Below are 11,433 nucleotides of genomic sequence, written 5' to 3'. Positions count from 1 at the left end.
AAAAAAAAAAAAAAAGGATGCTGGCAGAAAAAGCTTGCAACAATGAATGTTTTTTTTGCCAAAGCGGTTTCTAAGACACCACGTGTAACTCTACTTCCTCCTGCTGCACACCTGTCCGGTGGGTTCAAGGTTTTTTTTCCCTTACAGGTTGACAAGGATGCCTTGAACTTGACTGAGCAACTAAGCTGTGAGTTTGCTGGAGTGAGGTTGGGAGAGGGGAGGAGGCATTATTCCCGATTTGGTTTTTTAACCTGAAAGGGTTGCTCTGGGCTGGATCAGTATGTGTTAAAGCATCCAGGTAATTATAATGCGCCAGAAGAACCACAGGTCTGTATCAATCACAGGCAAGAAACTTAATCCTTTCTCCTTATCTGTCTTTATAATTGGACTGAAAATTACTGCATATAATTTACTTTGAAAATGCATACATCAAACTGACTCGCACTCTGGCAGTGAAAGCCAGGACAGGGCTTTTTACCTTAATAAAAAGATGGCGCGTGTAAAGATAATTGAAAGCTGGCTGCTGGCGCTGCTATGGAGCCATTTTTCCAGCTCTTAGGAGTTGCCTGTCACTTGCCTGGCCCAGGGCACAGTCCCTGCCATCCCCGTCAGGACGTCTCTCTGGTGCCCCCTGGTGCTTGGATATACGAAATGCTGCATTCATTTAGCGTGCATGCAGGTCCATGGAAGGACACCGGAAAGTCACCGTTTTGAGCCTCTTATTTTGCAGGCGGGAACTGAGACACCGAGTCAGTGAAGTGCATTTCCCAGTTCTTGCATGTAACTGGGTTAAGTGGGGTTCACTGGGAGGCAGCATTCGGGCACAGGAGTCTAACTCAGGCCTTCAGAGGAAGGCCACCTGAGTTAGGGATTGCGATGACAATCAGCCGGGGCTGGGAGCATTACGACACTGCTGGGTGCCACATTCAAAGACACCAGGTGACTGTTGGTGCCACTGAGCCTGAGAATCTGGAAACTTCTTTGAGCTGTAGGCTTACACACCTCTCCAGCTCGCTATGTCCAAACCTGGTCATTCCACCCTCTCTTTGCCCCCCACCGTGTGACATCCCCGCATTCGGCATCACCTCCAGGGATGAGCACACCTGGTCACAGCCATTTCCTGTCCTCTCCATCCAAGCGGACCGAGTCCTGCGTCACTTCCTCTCGCCTTGGCACGTCAAGCCCTGGTGGTGGACATCTTCCCACCCGCTGCCCGCCCTCTTGTGAACACTCCCCTTGTATTCGGACAGCACCTCACCTTGGCAGCCCTGTCCTGCCTTCCCCAGAGACGCCTCCTCCAGACTCCCCCACTTCCTTCGCAAAGGGCACGTGCACACGGACCTCGGATTCACCAGAAGGGGCATGAAGGAGCAATGTGATGGAGGCTGAGGCTGGCGTCCGTTCGTCAGTTTGAGCATCTGGGGGCCACATTGAGTTGATTTGGAAGGAGGAGGGGGTTGGGGCACAAAGAAGGAGCTCAGGCTAGGAAGTGATGCCACAGGATTGTGGGGGCTTAAATTTGGGGCCATGACCCATGACAACCCAGATGTTACATATGTGCTACACGCCTTAGTTTGTTATATGCTGATTTCCAAAACCAACTGTTTTGTAGAAGGAGACACCAACTAGAATAGAGGCTGGCTTAGAAGTTGGGGAGTGGGTACCCTGGGGGAGAGTGGGGTACTGTGGGGGAAAAGGGGGTACCCTGGGCCTGTGCAAGGACACATGGAAGACAGCTAAGTGGCATCTGGGAAGGTAACATGGTTATTTTTTTTTAACATTTATTTGTACATACAGAACTGGGGTACAAGCCAGAGGTGCAGGGGCAGTGAGAGGCTTCACCAGAGACAGAGCCGGGAGCAGAACAGGCAGATCGAGGAAGTACACTGCTGAGGGGAGCCGCAGGCCTGTCAGGAAAGGTCTGCCACGCCATTGAGGCACCTCTGGGGCAGGGATTGAACTCACACTGAAGCGGCTGTGGCCAGCTTGCAGTGCTGCATCCCACGTAACCCATTGCACCACCATGGAGGCCCAACATGGTAAACTCCAGAACAAGGTGTGCCAACTTGGCACTAGAACATTAAAACGTGTGTGTGCGTGTGCATGAGAAACCTGTTCTGAGAAAAGCTAAAAGATTTTTGAGTATAATTGCCCCTAGAATTCTAGTTCCCTCCTTGGGGGGGGCCCTTGGAGGGTCAACACCTATTTGTTTAAGTCAGTTTGGTGACATCTTTGCCACCACAGGCATTACTTTTAGCAAAGATCCATTCTGCAATTTAGGAGTGGAACTCTGCTTTGGGGTGCTGGGGGGCTTATCAGAATGAGAGCAGATGACTGATTGGATATGTAAATGTGGACAGGCTTCCAACGTCCAGAGCAGAGCTAATGGCAGCACTAAGACATGCTGTCCCGGACAGTATCTCTTCTCTGATTAATTTGAAGATTGAGACAACCTGTCTGATCCACAATCTAGGGCCTCGTGTATCTGAAAAACACTGCAGCGGTGTCTTTATGACTTTGTAGTCATAAAAGGTAATGATTAGCCTTTCTTTGCAGAAATGTGGAAGTCAATTCTTAAGTAGAATTGCAAAGGGCCCAGAATAGCTCAGTATTAAAAAAGAAAAACAGGTGTGAAGACTCTCTGCTTTTAAACATTTACTCCAAGTCTACAGTATTCAAAAAATTGTGAAATTGGCATAGAGACAGACACGCACACTAATGGAGTTGAATTCAGAGTCCAGAGGAACAGCTGCACCTAAGGGGAGCTGGTAGCATCTTGCTGTCTTCAGTAGTTTCGACAATAGACAAATAATTTCTCCTCACAGACAGCTGGCTGCAAGCTCCTTCTTTACCTCTTGCCTGAGGATGAAATCTGATTTTCATCAATCTAGAGCTTCATCACCAGCGATGATCTCAATCAACTCTTGTGACGACAGCTTGGCGGGCGTCACTGAAAGTCAAAGCTGACGTGTCAGTCATCTCAGATGCACTTAAAGAAAATTTACTTATTTATGTATGCATACAGAACTGGGGTACAGGGGCAGTAGAGGCTTCACAGAGACAGAGTGGGGAGCAGAACAGGCAAAGTACGCTGCTGAGGGGAGCAGCAGGCGAGAATGGAGGGGTCTGCTGCGCCATGTGGGTCACCTCCGGGCCGGGGATCGAACTCATGCAAAAGCGGCTGCAACCAGGTTCACAGTGCTGCGCTTTAACCAGCTGTGCCACCAGGGACGGCCCTCGGGTGCATTCTTGGTGGCATGGTTCACTTTGCTCGCTTTTGTGGGTGTCTTTAAAGATGAGTAGGTGACGGTGACGAAATTATATTGTCATTCTGCAGCACGCCAGCTTCCCTGTCGCCCGAGACGCGCATGCTCTCAGCACCTGCGGGCGTATCATGAGAAAACATGAGCTTTCTTCTGTTTCACAGGAGGTGATGGGCTGGAATAGATTAAAAATGGTAAGCCCTTCGTCAAGATCATGTCCAGAATCGCATAGTTCAGGGCCAGTGACTGACATCTCTCCAAAGGTTGTCAGCAAAGCCCGGGAGCAGGTCCTGTGCCCCCTTTCAGTGGGGAAACAGGCAGCAGTTCTTCCTTCTTATGACCAGCAGAGGTCGCTCTCCCACCGCAAATATTTTTAGATCCCCTCTCCCCCGCCCTCCACTCCCGCTCCAGAATCTTGCTCTGACCAAAAATGATTTACCTCATCCTCTTTCTCCCTGTCTCTCTGCTTTCCTCCTCCCTGGCCTCCCTCCATTTTAAAATTTCTTCCCCCCATTATTTGTCAGATGTGACAACAGGAGAGATGTTTCTGTTTACCCACATTGTCTGAGACTGTCCGACCAGCGGGTCATCACTTGCCTCTGAACACAGTTCCCCTAAATGACAAACTCCCGGAGTCAGTGGACTCAATGGCAAAGGTATTTAACCTTCCCCTTTATTAGCTTTTAAGCCTGGAAATGGATGTTCATTTTTGTATGTAGATAAACAGTCCCAGTCATAACCTGTCCTGCCCCAGAGATTGCACAGTGGGAAGGAGGCAGAAAAATCCATTGTCACACATGAGAAGCATTAAGATTTTGACATTTGATAGTTAAAACTCATTTTCTGCATGGAGACAATAGCTTTCCAAGAGTTCTTTTGTTGAGCCACTGACAGAAATTTAGGTCTCTGTTAGCCTTTTAAACTGATCACTAATAAACCGTTTTGAAAAAAAATATTTTTAATCCTCTTACCCAGATTTCTGTCTTCTGCTCTTTTCTTAGCTCCACCTGTGCTAACATAGCAGCAGTCTTCACCTGAGACTTTTAAGTGAAAGTTAACAATCAAATTGAAATCTTTATCAATTAGAAAACTATGATCAGATTTATTTAAAGAGAACTTTGTAGAGAGACCAGGGAAGCCGTGTGTGTGTGTGTGTGTGTGTGTGTGTGTGTGTGTGTGTGTGTGTGTGAGTGTTGGGCTGGGTGAAAGGTGTGTCACAAGTAGAGAAGTCTTTGTTTTAAACTACCTAAATCACCTTGGAGTAGAGGGAATTAATCACTTTATGAGTGAGGTTATTTAGTGCTCTAGAATAAAAAGTCTGTGTGTGGCTGTACTTCATCCACACCTGGCCTTGAGGCCTTCCCTAGACATGGTGTTTGTCTCTTGGAGGCCACAGTTTTTAGGGACCTCATATGACCTGGGGGAGATTAGCAGGGAGACAGCTCCCTATTTAATGGATGCTATTCCTGCTTCTCCTCAGGCAAGTTCCTCAACACAGGAGAGGGAGGCCATCTCTCACCAAAATGGTTTCTGTGACCTTTGCTGTTTGTGTGACCTTGTCCTGGGGTCTTTCCCTGGCTAGTTTCCACTGTGGCATCACAGAAGGAGACGTAGAATCAGGTTATCTGCTCTGTTTTTCAGCTGTCATGTTACAGTTCTTCCTGCTTTCCCCTTCAAGGCCCCACAACCCACTGGTGGGCACTATTCTAACTATACCAGCCAGGGTTCCCCAGGGCAACTGCATTCACGGGAGACCTACGTCTCTCTACTTCACACAGAGAGGGAGCGCGCTTAGGAGGTGGCTCAAGGACTCTGGAGACTAAGACGTCCACAGTGGCCAGACGTCTGTCGCGTAATCAGAGCTCAGAGAACGAGAGGCACCATGTCAGGGGACAGGAGGTCGCTGTCTCGACCCCACTGAGAGAGGAGTCACTCTTCTTTCTTTTTGGTCTTCAGGCTGACTGTACCTAGGCTGACCCCACCCTTGGGGAGCATCACCTGCTTCACTCAGGCCAGGCCTCAAGTGCTCCCACCCTCCCAGGCCCAGCAGGAGGGAGTGTTTCCCTGCTCAGGCTTCCCCGGGGCAATTGAGTGGACCAGGGAATGAAGCAGCACAGGAGGGAGCTATCTGACGTAGCCTCAGGGAGCCAGAACGGTATCTCTGTTTGCTTGTGTTTTTCTTTAGGTTCTGGAAAACCTCCAGACACTACTTCCAGCCTGTTTTGGGGCAGGAATTGGAGACAAGGCCAGTCGATGGCGTGGGCAAGCAGTGGAGGCCAAGGGCTGGCCTCAGCCCTTGTTCCACTTGCTGCCTCTCCACAGGCGAGCTGTAAAAATGGTTTTTGCTGCTGTTTTCTCATCTCCAAAGGAGACAATAGCACCTGCCTCTGGGGTTGATGAGAACAGTAAATTATTCACCTTGGTAAGTTTGTGTTTAATAAATGGCAGCGGTGGCCATCATGATTTTTATTCCTACCAACTTGTAACTGTGCTTTTTAGGAACCCAGCGTCCCTTTCTTAGGGGCATTAGCGTTCGTGGGGAACACTGTCTGGCTGGCTCTGGCCCTTGGGATATCTACTGCTGAGACGGGTATGAGTCCAGCTCAATGAGAATCTGAGAGGAGGCTGCAGGAAGACGGTGGCTCAGAGGCCAGAGGTCACTGCTGGGGGTCTCCTCTGGTGGTTTTTTGGCTGATCCCCACCAGGTAAGAACAGCACAGCTGTGTTCTCAGAGCTGGGACACCCTGGTATTATAGGCTGAAAATCAGGAAGAGGGCAGGTGATTATAATATAGCTCTATCTATATTACATGCTGTGTGATTATGGTCTATGCATAGATCCGATGCAGGAGTGGTATCTGATCTATTAGTCACTGCGAATCAATGAGAGGAAAATTCACAAGTGGGCAAAATTTCAAATAGTTTACAAAAGATGAAAGTGAAATGTCTAGTAAATGTGAAAAGCTGCTCGACCTCCCTAGGGCTTAAGGACATATTGATTCATACCATAGAGATATTATTTTATACCATGAGTTGTGCAAAAAATAAAGACTGATATTACTAAGTGTGAACAATGAGAGTTACCACGTATGATCTGGTAGGATTGTTGCAAAATGATAACTTGAGAGAGAAATGGGTCACTACTTAGCAAAGTTGAAGATTCTTGTACTGGAGTTCAGTAGTTCCACTTATAGGTGAGGATGACACTGGAATATTTAACACCCACAGGGCGAGCCATCCCTGATTCAGAATTTACCCCTTCTCTTGCCAGGTGGTAAACTTCCCATAAGCAAATGGATCTGGGATGCCAAAAGCAAGAAGAGTCTCAGTCCTACTTCTAGGAATGATTCCCTAGACATGTCATAGCTTGGATAGGCAGGGGGGAAAGCGTACATATTTACGGTATAAATGTTGGAAGAAAATGTAATAATTTGAAGAAATTTAACTGTCCAGAAACAAGGGAATGGACAAATACATTTTTGCCTATTAAATAGAATAGTATACAGCTGTGAAAAGGGATGAACCTAAACAATATGTATCAAGTGAAAAAATTTCAGGAACCTAAGTCTTGGGGAAAGAGCCACAGCAGGGGAAATGGGCTATGAGATACCAATCAAGTCAAGTTGGGAAACAAATAAAACCTGTTTATGTGTAATAATTGTGGGAAACCTGCCTGGAATTGAGCATCACTATTCAGAATGTTGGTTGTTTCTGGGGATGCAGCAAAAGGAGGAGGAGAGTAGAGGGCTTACACATGATTACTTATTCTTTAAAAAAGATGGGAAGTCAGCAAGGAAGACCATTAGGATTTGATCGACTTAGTGATGAATCCCGGATGTTCAATTCTGCTTTCTATATGATGGAAGTATTTGTAATGCTAATCAAAAATCAACCTAAAAAGCTGCAGAGGGTCAGATCTCTAGTGTGTGGGCAGGTAGCTGCTGCCACACTGAATTGTTCTTGCTGGGTAGCCCTTCCCAGGGGCCATCAAGAAAGATTCTTGTCTTCCCACTCCCACTGCACCTGCCTCCTCAGTCCCTTTGCTGGGTTCATCGGGAGGATGAGCTGGAAAGCCAGTTCTTGGCCCTTCACCTGTAAGGGTGCCTCTGCTTTCTGTCCTACTCAGAGACACCCTGTGCTTGACCTTGAGACACCTCTACTGAGACTCCAGAATGTGGTTATCACAATAGTCTTCGTTAATGTCAGGGCCAACCTCTCCACGTCAGCCAGCCTGAGAATCTGCCTGAGAAGCAGATGGTTCCTCTCTGTCACCTGCGATGCCCCAGGACTGACCTCCCTCTGATGGACATTACCAGATGAGATTTACGCCTCTCTTGGAAAGCCTGAGCCCTTGGGGGCAGGAATTGAAGACAGGGGCTTGGGCTAAATAGGCAATTACATCTGACACGGCGCATTCAACAGCTCCAGCAATGCTGCTTAAACACACCGATTCCTTCCAGCGCTCACCCCCTCAACCCTGCTTTCTAGTGGCCATTTAATCTCTTCTGTCCTTTCCTGTGAAAAGGATTCGACTTTCCCCGGTGCTTCCAACCAAACAGAAAAGACCAACTGGTGTTCTTGAACAGCGCTCATTTACGGATTCCGACTTTGAGCCATTGGAGATGGATCTAAATCACCTGCGCAGTTCTGCCGGGCGGCCAGATCTGAAGAATTGACATTTACATTTGGAAGCTTTCTGGACTCTTTCTCAGCCCCCACTCCTGGGGTGAGGGGAGGGCCTGTGTGTGTTGCGGGTGGGGTTACAGGGTCTGCAGATCAAAGCTGGGCTTGCGGAAGGCCAGCCCTGCTTATGAGTCTGTTTGTGTGACCCTGGGTGGATTTATCTCGTGAGCCTCTTTCCTCAGTTACAAGGGGAAGTGGTGGCCTCCAGTAAGGAGCAACAGAGGAATCTGCACCAGCTGGTGAGCGAGGGGCCCCTGACTCCCCCTCCTTCCCCTCCCCTGCTCCCCATGCCCCATGCCCTACAACTTGTATTCCTCTCCTCACTCACATCCTGGCCTGCTCCTAGCAAGGTTTCATGGGGAAGTGGCATGAGGAGGGGGGCCATTGGGGTGGGGTGGGGGGGTTGGGGGGGGCAGAGACGGGAGTCACTACTTGAAGGCCCCCTCCCAGGTTTGTAACTGGACCTCCAGTGCTGGAATAGAAGGCTGTCTTTCTCCAGTCCCGCCTGGTGGGCCTTGGGGTGAAGACCCTCCCCCTCTGGAATCTCACCACAGACCTGTTTCTCTGCTTTTCTCCACCTGCAGGTAGCACAGTCCAGAAGAGAACGCATCCCACCAGCCTTTGCTGAGTACTTGAGGGGCTGGCCGAGGGAATGCAAAGTTCCTTGTCCTTTCGTGGCCGAGGAAGCCAGTGTCAGATTCACGGCCACTGTAGGGCCAGTAGCTGCCTACCCCGGACAAGTCTCTGAGTTTTCCTGAGCCTCAGTCTCCACACCGGGACCAGGCAGGGTGCCCCCCAGTCCAGGTGCACCGTCGTTAGGGTGCCAGTAGGAAACAAGTGGAAGCTACTTCTCACACGGAGGTCTCTGGCATCGCATCCTGCTCACGGCCTGGACAGATGGCCCCGGGTAAGAGCAGTGACGACTCCTAATCCTTGCTTAGAGCTTGATGTTCTGAAAATTCCGGCCTTTTTCATGTTGACAAAGCTTTCACTTTGTGCTGAATTTCATTGAAATGACTTAGAGATAGTAGAAGGATTTGAGCACTGACTTGGAACTGAAAAGAGGGGTGTCAGCGCCTTTGTGGTCAGAAGGGGGTGAGGTGCTAGGAGACTGGACCACGAGGTCCGAGACATGCTTCCACTTTCTCACTTTTCTACCTACTTTTAAAACCACAACTGATAGGAATAATTCTTCAGGTGGATTTTAGCTTTCAGGCCGTCCTCCCAGAAAACCTCCATGCTCACTTATGTTCTTGGCATCTAGAGTGTTTTGAGTCTAGACTTTGTTATGAGTGGAAGAAAGTTAATCAACTCAAATTAATTAAAAAGGGGAATGCCTTCCTCACTCAACTGAGCAGCTCAAGGGGAGATCTGTTAGCTGCAGGGCTCCAGGGATGTCCCAGGACCTGGCCTTCACGTCCCCAGCTCTGCTCTTTTCCGGGGCTGATTCCCCACAGTCCCAGGAACCTTTATCCTTTCAGAGACGGCTCCCAGCCGCCCTGTCTATCATGACGTGGTAAGAGCCGTTCACTGTTCATGGTCTAGGGCAGGTTCACCAGCCATTGGGGCAGGTGGAGAAAGGGCCCCTGAGCCGTCGATGGAATTTTCAGGCTTTAGTGCAAGGTACCAGGCATACAGGTGCACCAGGCAGAGAGGTGGAAGAGGTTACAGGACCAGCCGGCGGGCTGGGAGACAGGCAGGCGATGGAGCCTCCCAGCAAACACCCCCCGAAATCTTTGCGTTCTTTCTCTGGCGTCGTCTTGTGTCTCGCTGCTGTAGTCATGCTGTTCATTCTCATGCTGCCTCTGCCCCATCCCAGCCTCTCGGCACAGGTGTGCACACGTACAGGTGCATGCACACCCACACTCCCGGTGTCCACACTTAGGCTCCCAAGCGCTTTCTGCATCAACACCATCAAGGCTGCAGGTGACAGTCACAGAGGCTAGTGGCGACAAAGTCCAGTTAAGTTGTTTACCCTGCTCAGGGAAAGACGGCCTGAGAATGACCGCTCCTTACCGGCTCTGACAATAAGAGACCACATGCCATACCCTCTTTGGGGCCTCTGGGGAAACTAAGTCCCTGTTGGAAGGCAAAGCTCAGCAACTGCCGCTCCTGTGAGCATTTGCAGGTGCGGGTAGAAAGTCTCATGTTCTTGCATCCCCAGCTGGCCACTGTCTGCTGAAGGGTGCTGGTCTCAGGGGCGAAAGTTCACACAGAAGCTCAGATCTTGGTGCTGGGGGAGGGCATAACACATGGCCGAAGGGAAGGTCACCTGCATATCTTAATTGCAGCCCCCAGAGCTGCCTCATCTCCTTGACTGGGTGCTTCTCCCTGCACAGGGGTGGGCCAGTGAGCAACAACCCCTGGAAAGCTCTAGCAAATCCTAGAAAGCTGAAATGGCAGGTGCTATTTCTCTGTGACTACAATGGAGAGGCAGAAAATTAAGCTGAGCTGATCTTGGGCCCCCCAGGCACCCACTTCTATGAGAATCAGCCCCTTCGGCATATCCAAGTGACAGTTTCCTACTTGTTTGAAGCACTGGGTGAGGGACTCCCATGGCGAGAGTTCTGCCCAGCAATGCCTGTGCCTGTCACTAAGAAAGGTGACTCAGGAGGCAGAGGCCCCCTCAGGTGCATGGGCTTAGGGGTGAAGGAGGGGTGTCAGGGTGTCTGTTCATACTTTTCACCATCTTGGTCACTTTTTTTTTTTTTTTTTAAGATTTACTTATTTATGCCTACAGAACTGGGATACAGACCACAGGTGCAGGGGCGGTGAGAGGATTCACCAGAGACAGAGTGGGGAGCAGAACCGGCAGATCACTGAAGCGCACTGCTGAGGGGAGCAGCTGGTGGGCCAGGAGAGGTCTGCCGCGCCATGTGGTCACCTCTGGGGGTGGGGGGGATCGAACTCCTGCTGCAGTGGCTTTATTTTCTTAGTGCTGCGCTTTAACCCGCTGGGCCACCAGGGAGGGCCATCTTGGATCACTTTCAAGTTCATTGTCACCTGTTTCTTTCACTGCAGAATCTGTTGATCTCTCTTCACTGGTCTCTGCCTCCTTTCTTCACACTAAGGATAGGAGAGTTTTCTTAAAGTGTATTCCCTGTTGACCTTCCCTGTTCTCCTTCAGGCCACTGACCTCTACAGCCTGGCTCTGAAGACCTTCTTGGCCTGGAAATAAAAAATACCCACTTTCAGTAGCTCTAACTCATGATAGGACAATTCCACTCCTAGGTATGAAACACCATGACTGGCGCGAGAGAAGAGCCTTGGGCTCCCCCTAGAGGCCAGAGTGTGTATAGCTTGCTATGCTAAGTGCCTGGAGAGGCTCCAGGTGTTACCAGGGCTGGCTGGATCCCCGGGGAGGGCTGTTTCAGGGGTCACAAGATCTTCATAGGGGAAGGGAAAGATCTGCACCTCATTGGCCTTGAGCAGAGAGGAGAGCGTGTTCTCCAGGAAGGAGCTTGGAGTGAAGAAGGCAGGGACTCTTC

Source organism: Condylura cristata, unplaced genomic scaffold (genome assembly GCF_000260355.1).
Source record: "Condylura cristata isolate star-nosed mole 26May11 unplaced genomic scaffold, ConCri1.0 scaffold00003, whole genome shotgun sequence".
In the NCBI taxonomy this organism is placed as follows: domain Eukaryota; kingdom Metazoa; phylum Chordata; class Mammalia; order Eulipotyphla; family Talpidae; genus Condylura; species Condylura cristata.
This window is presented reverse-complemented; position numbering follows the sequence as displayed.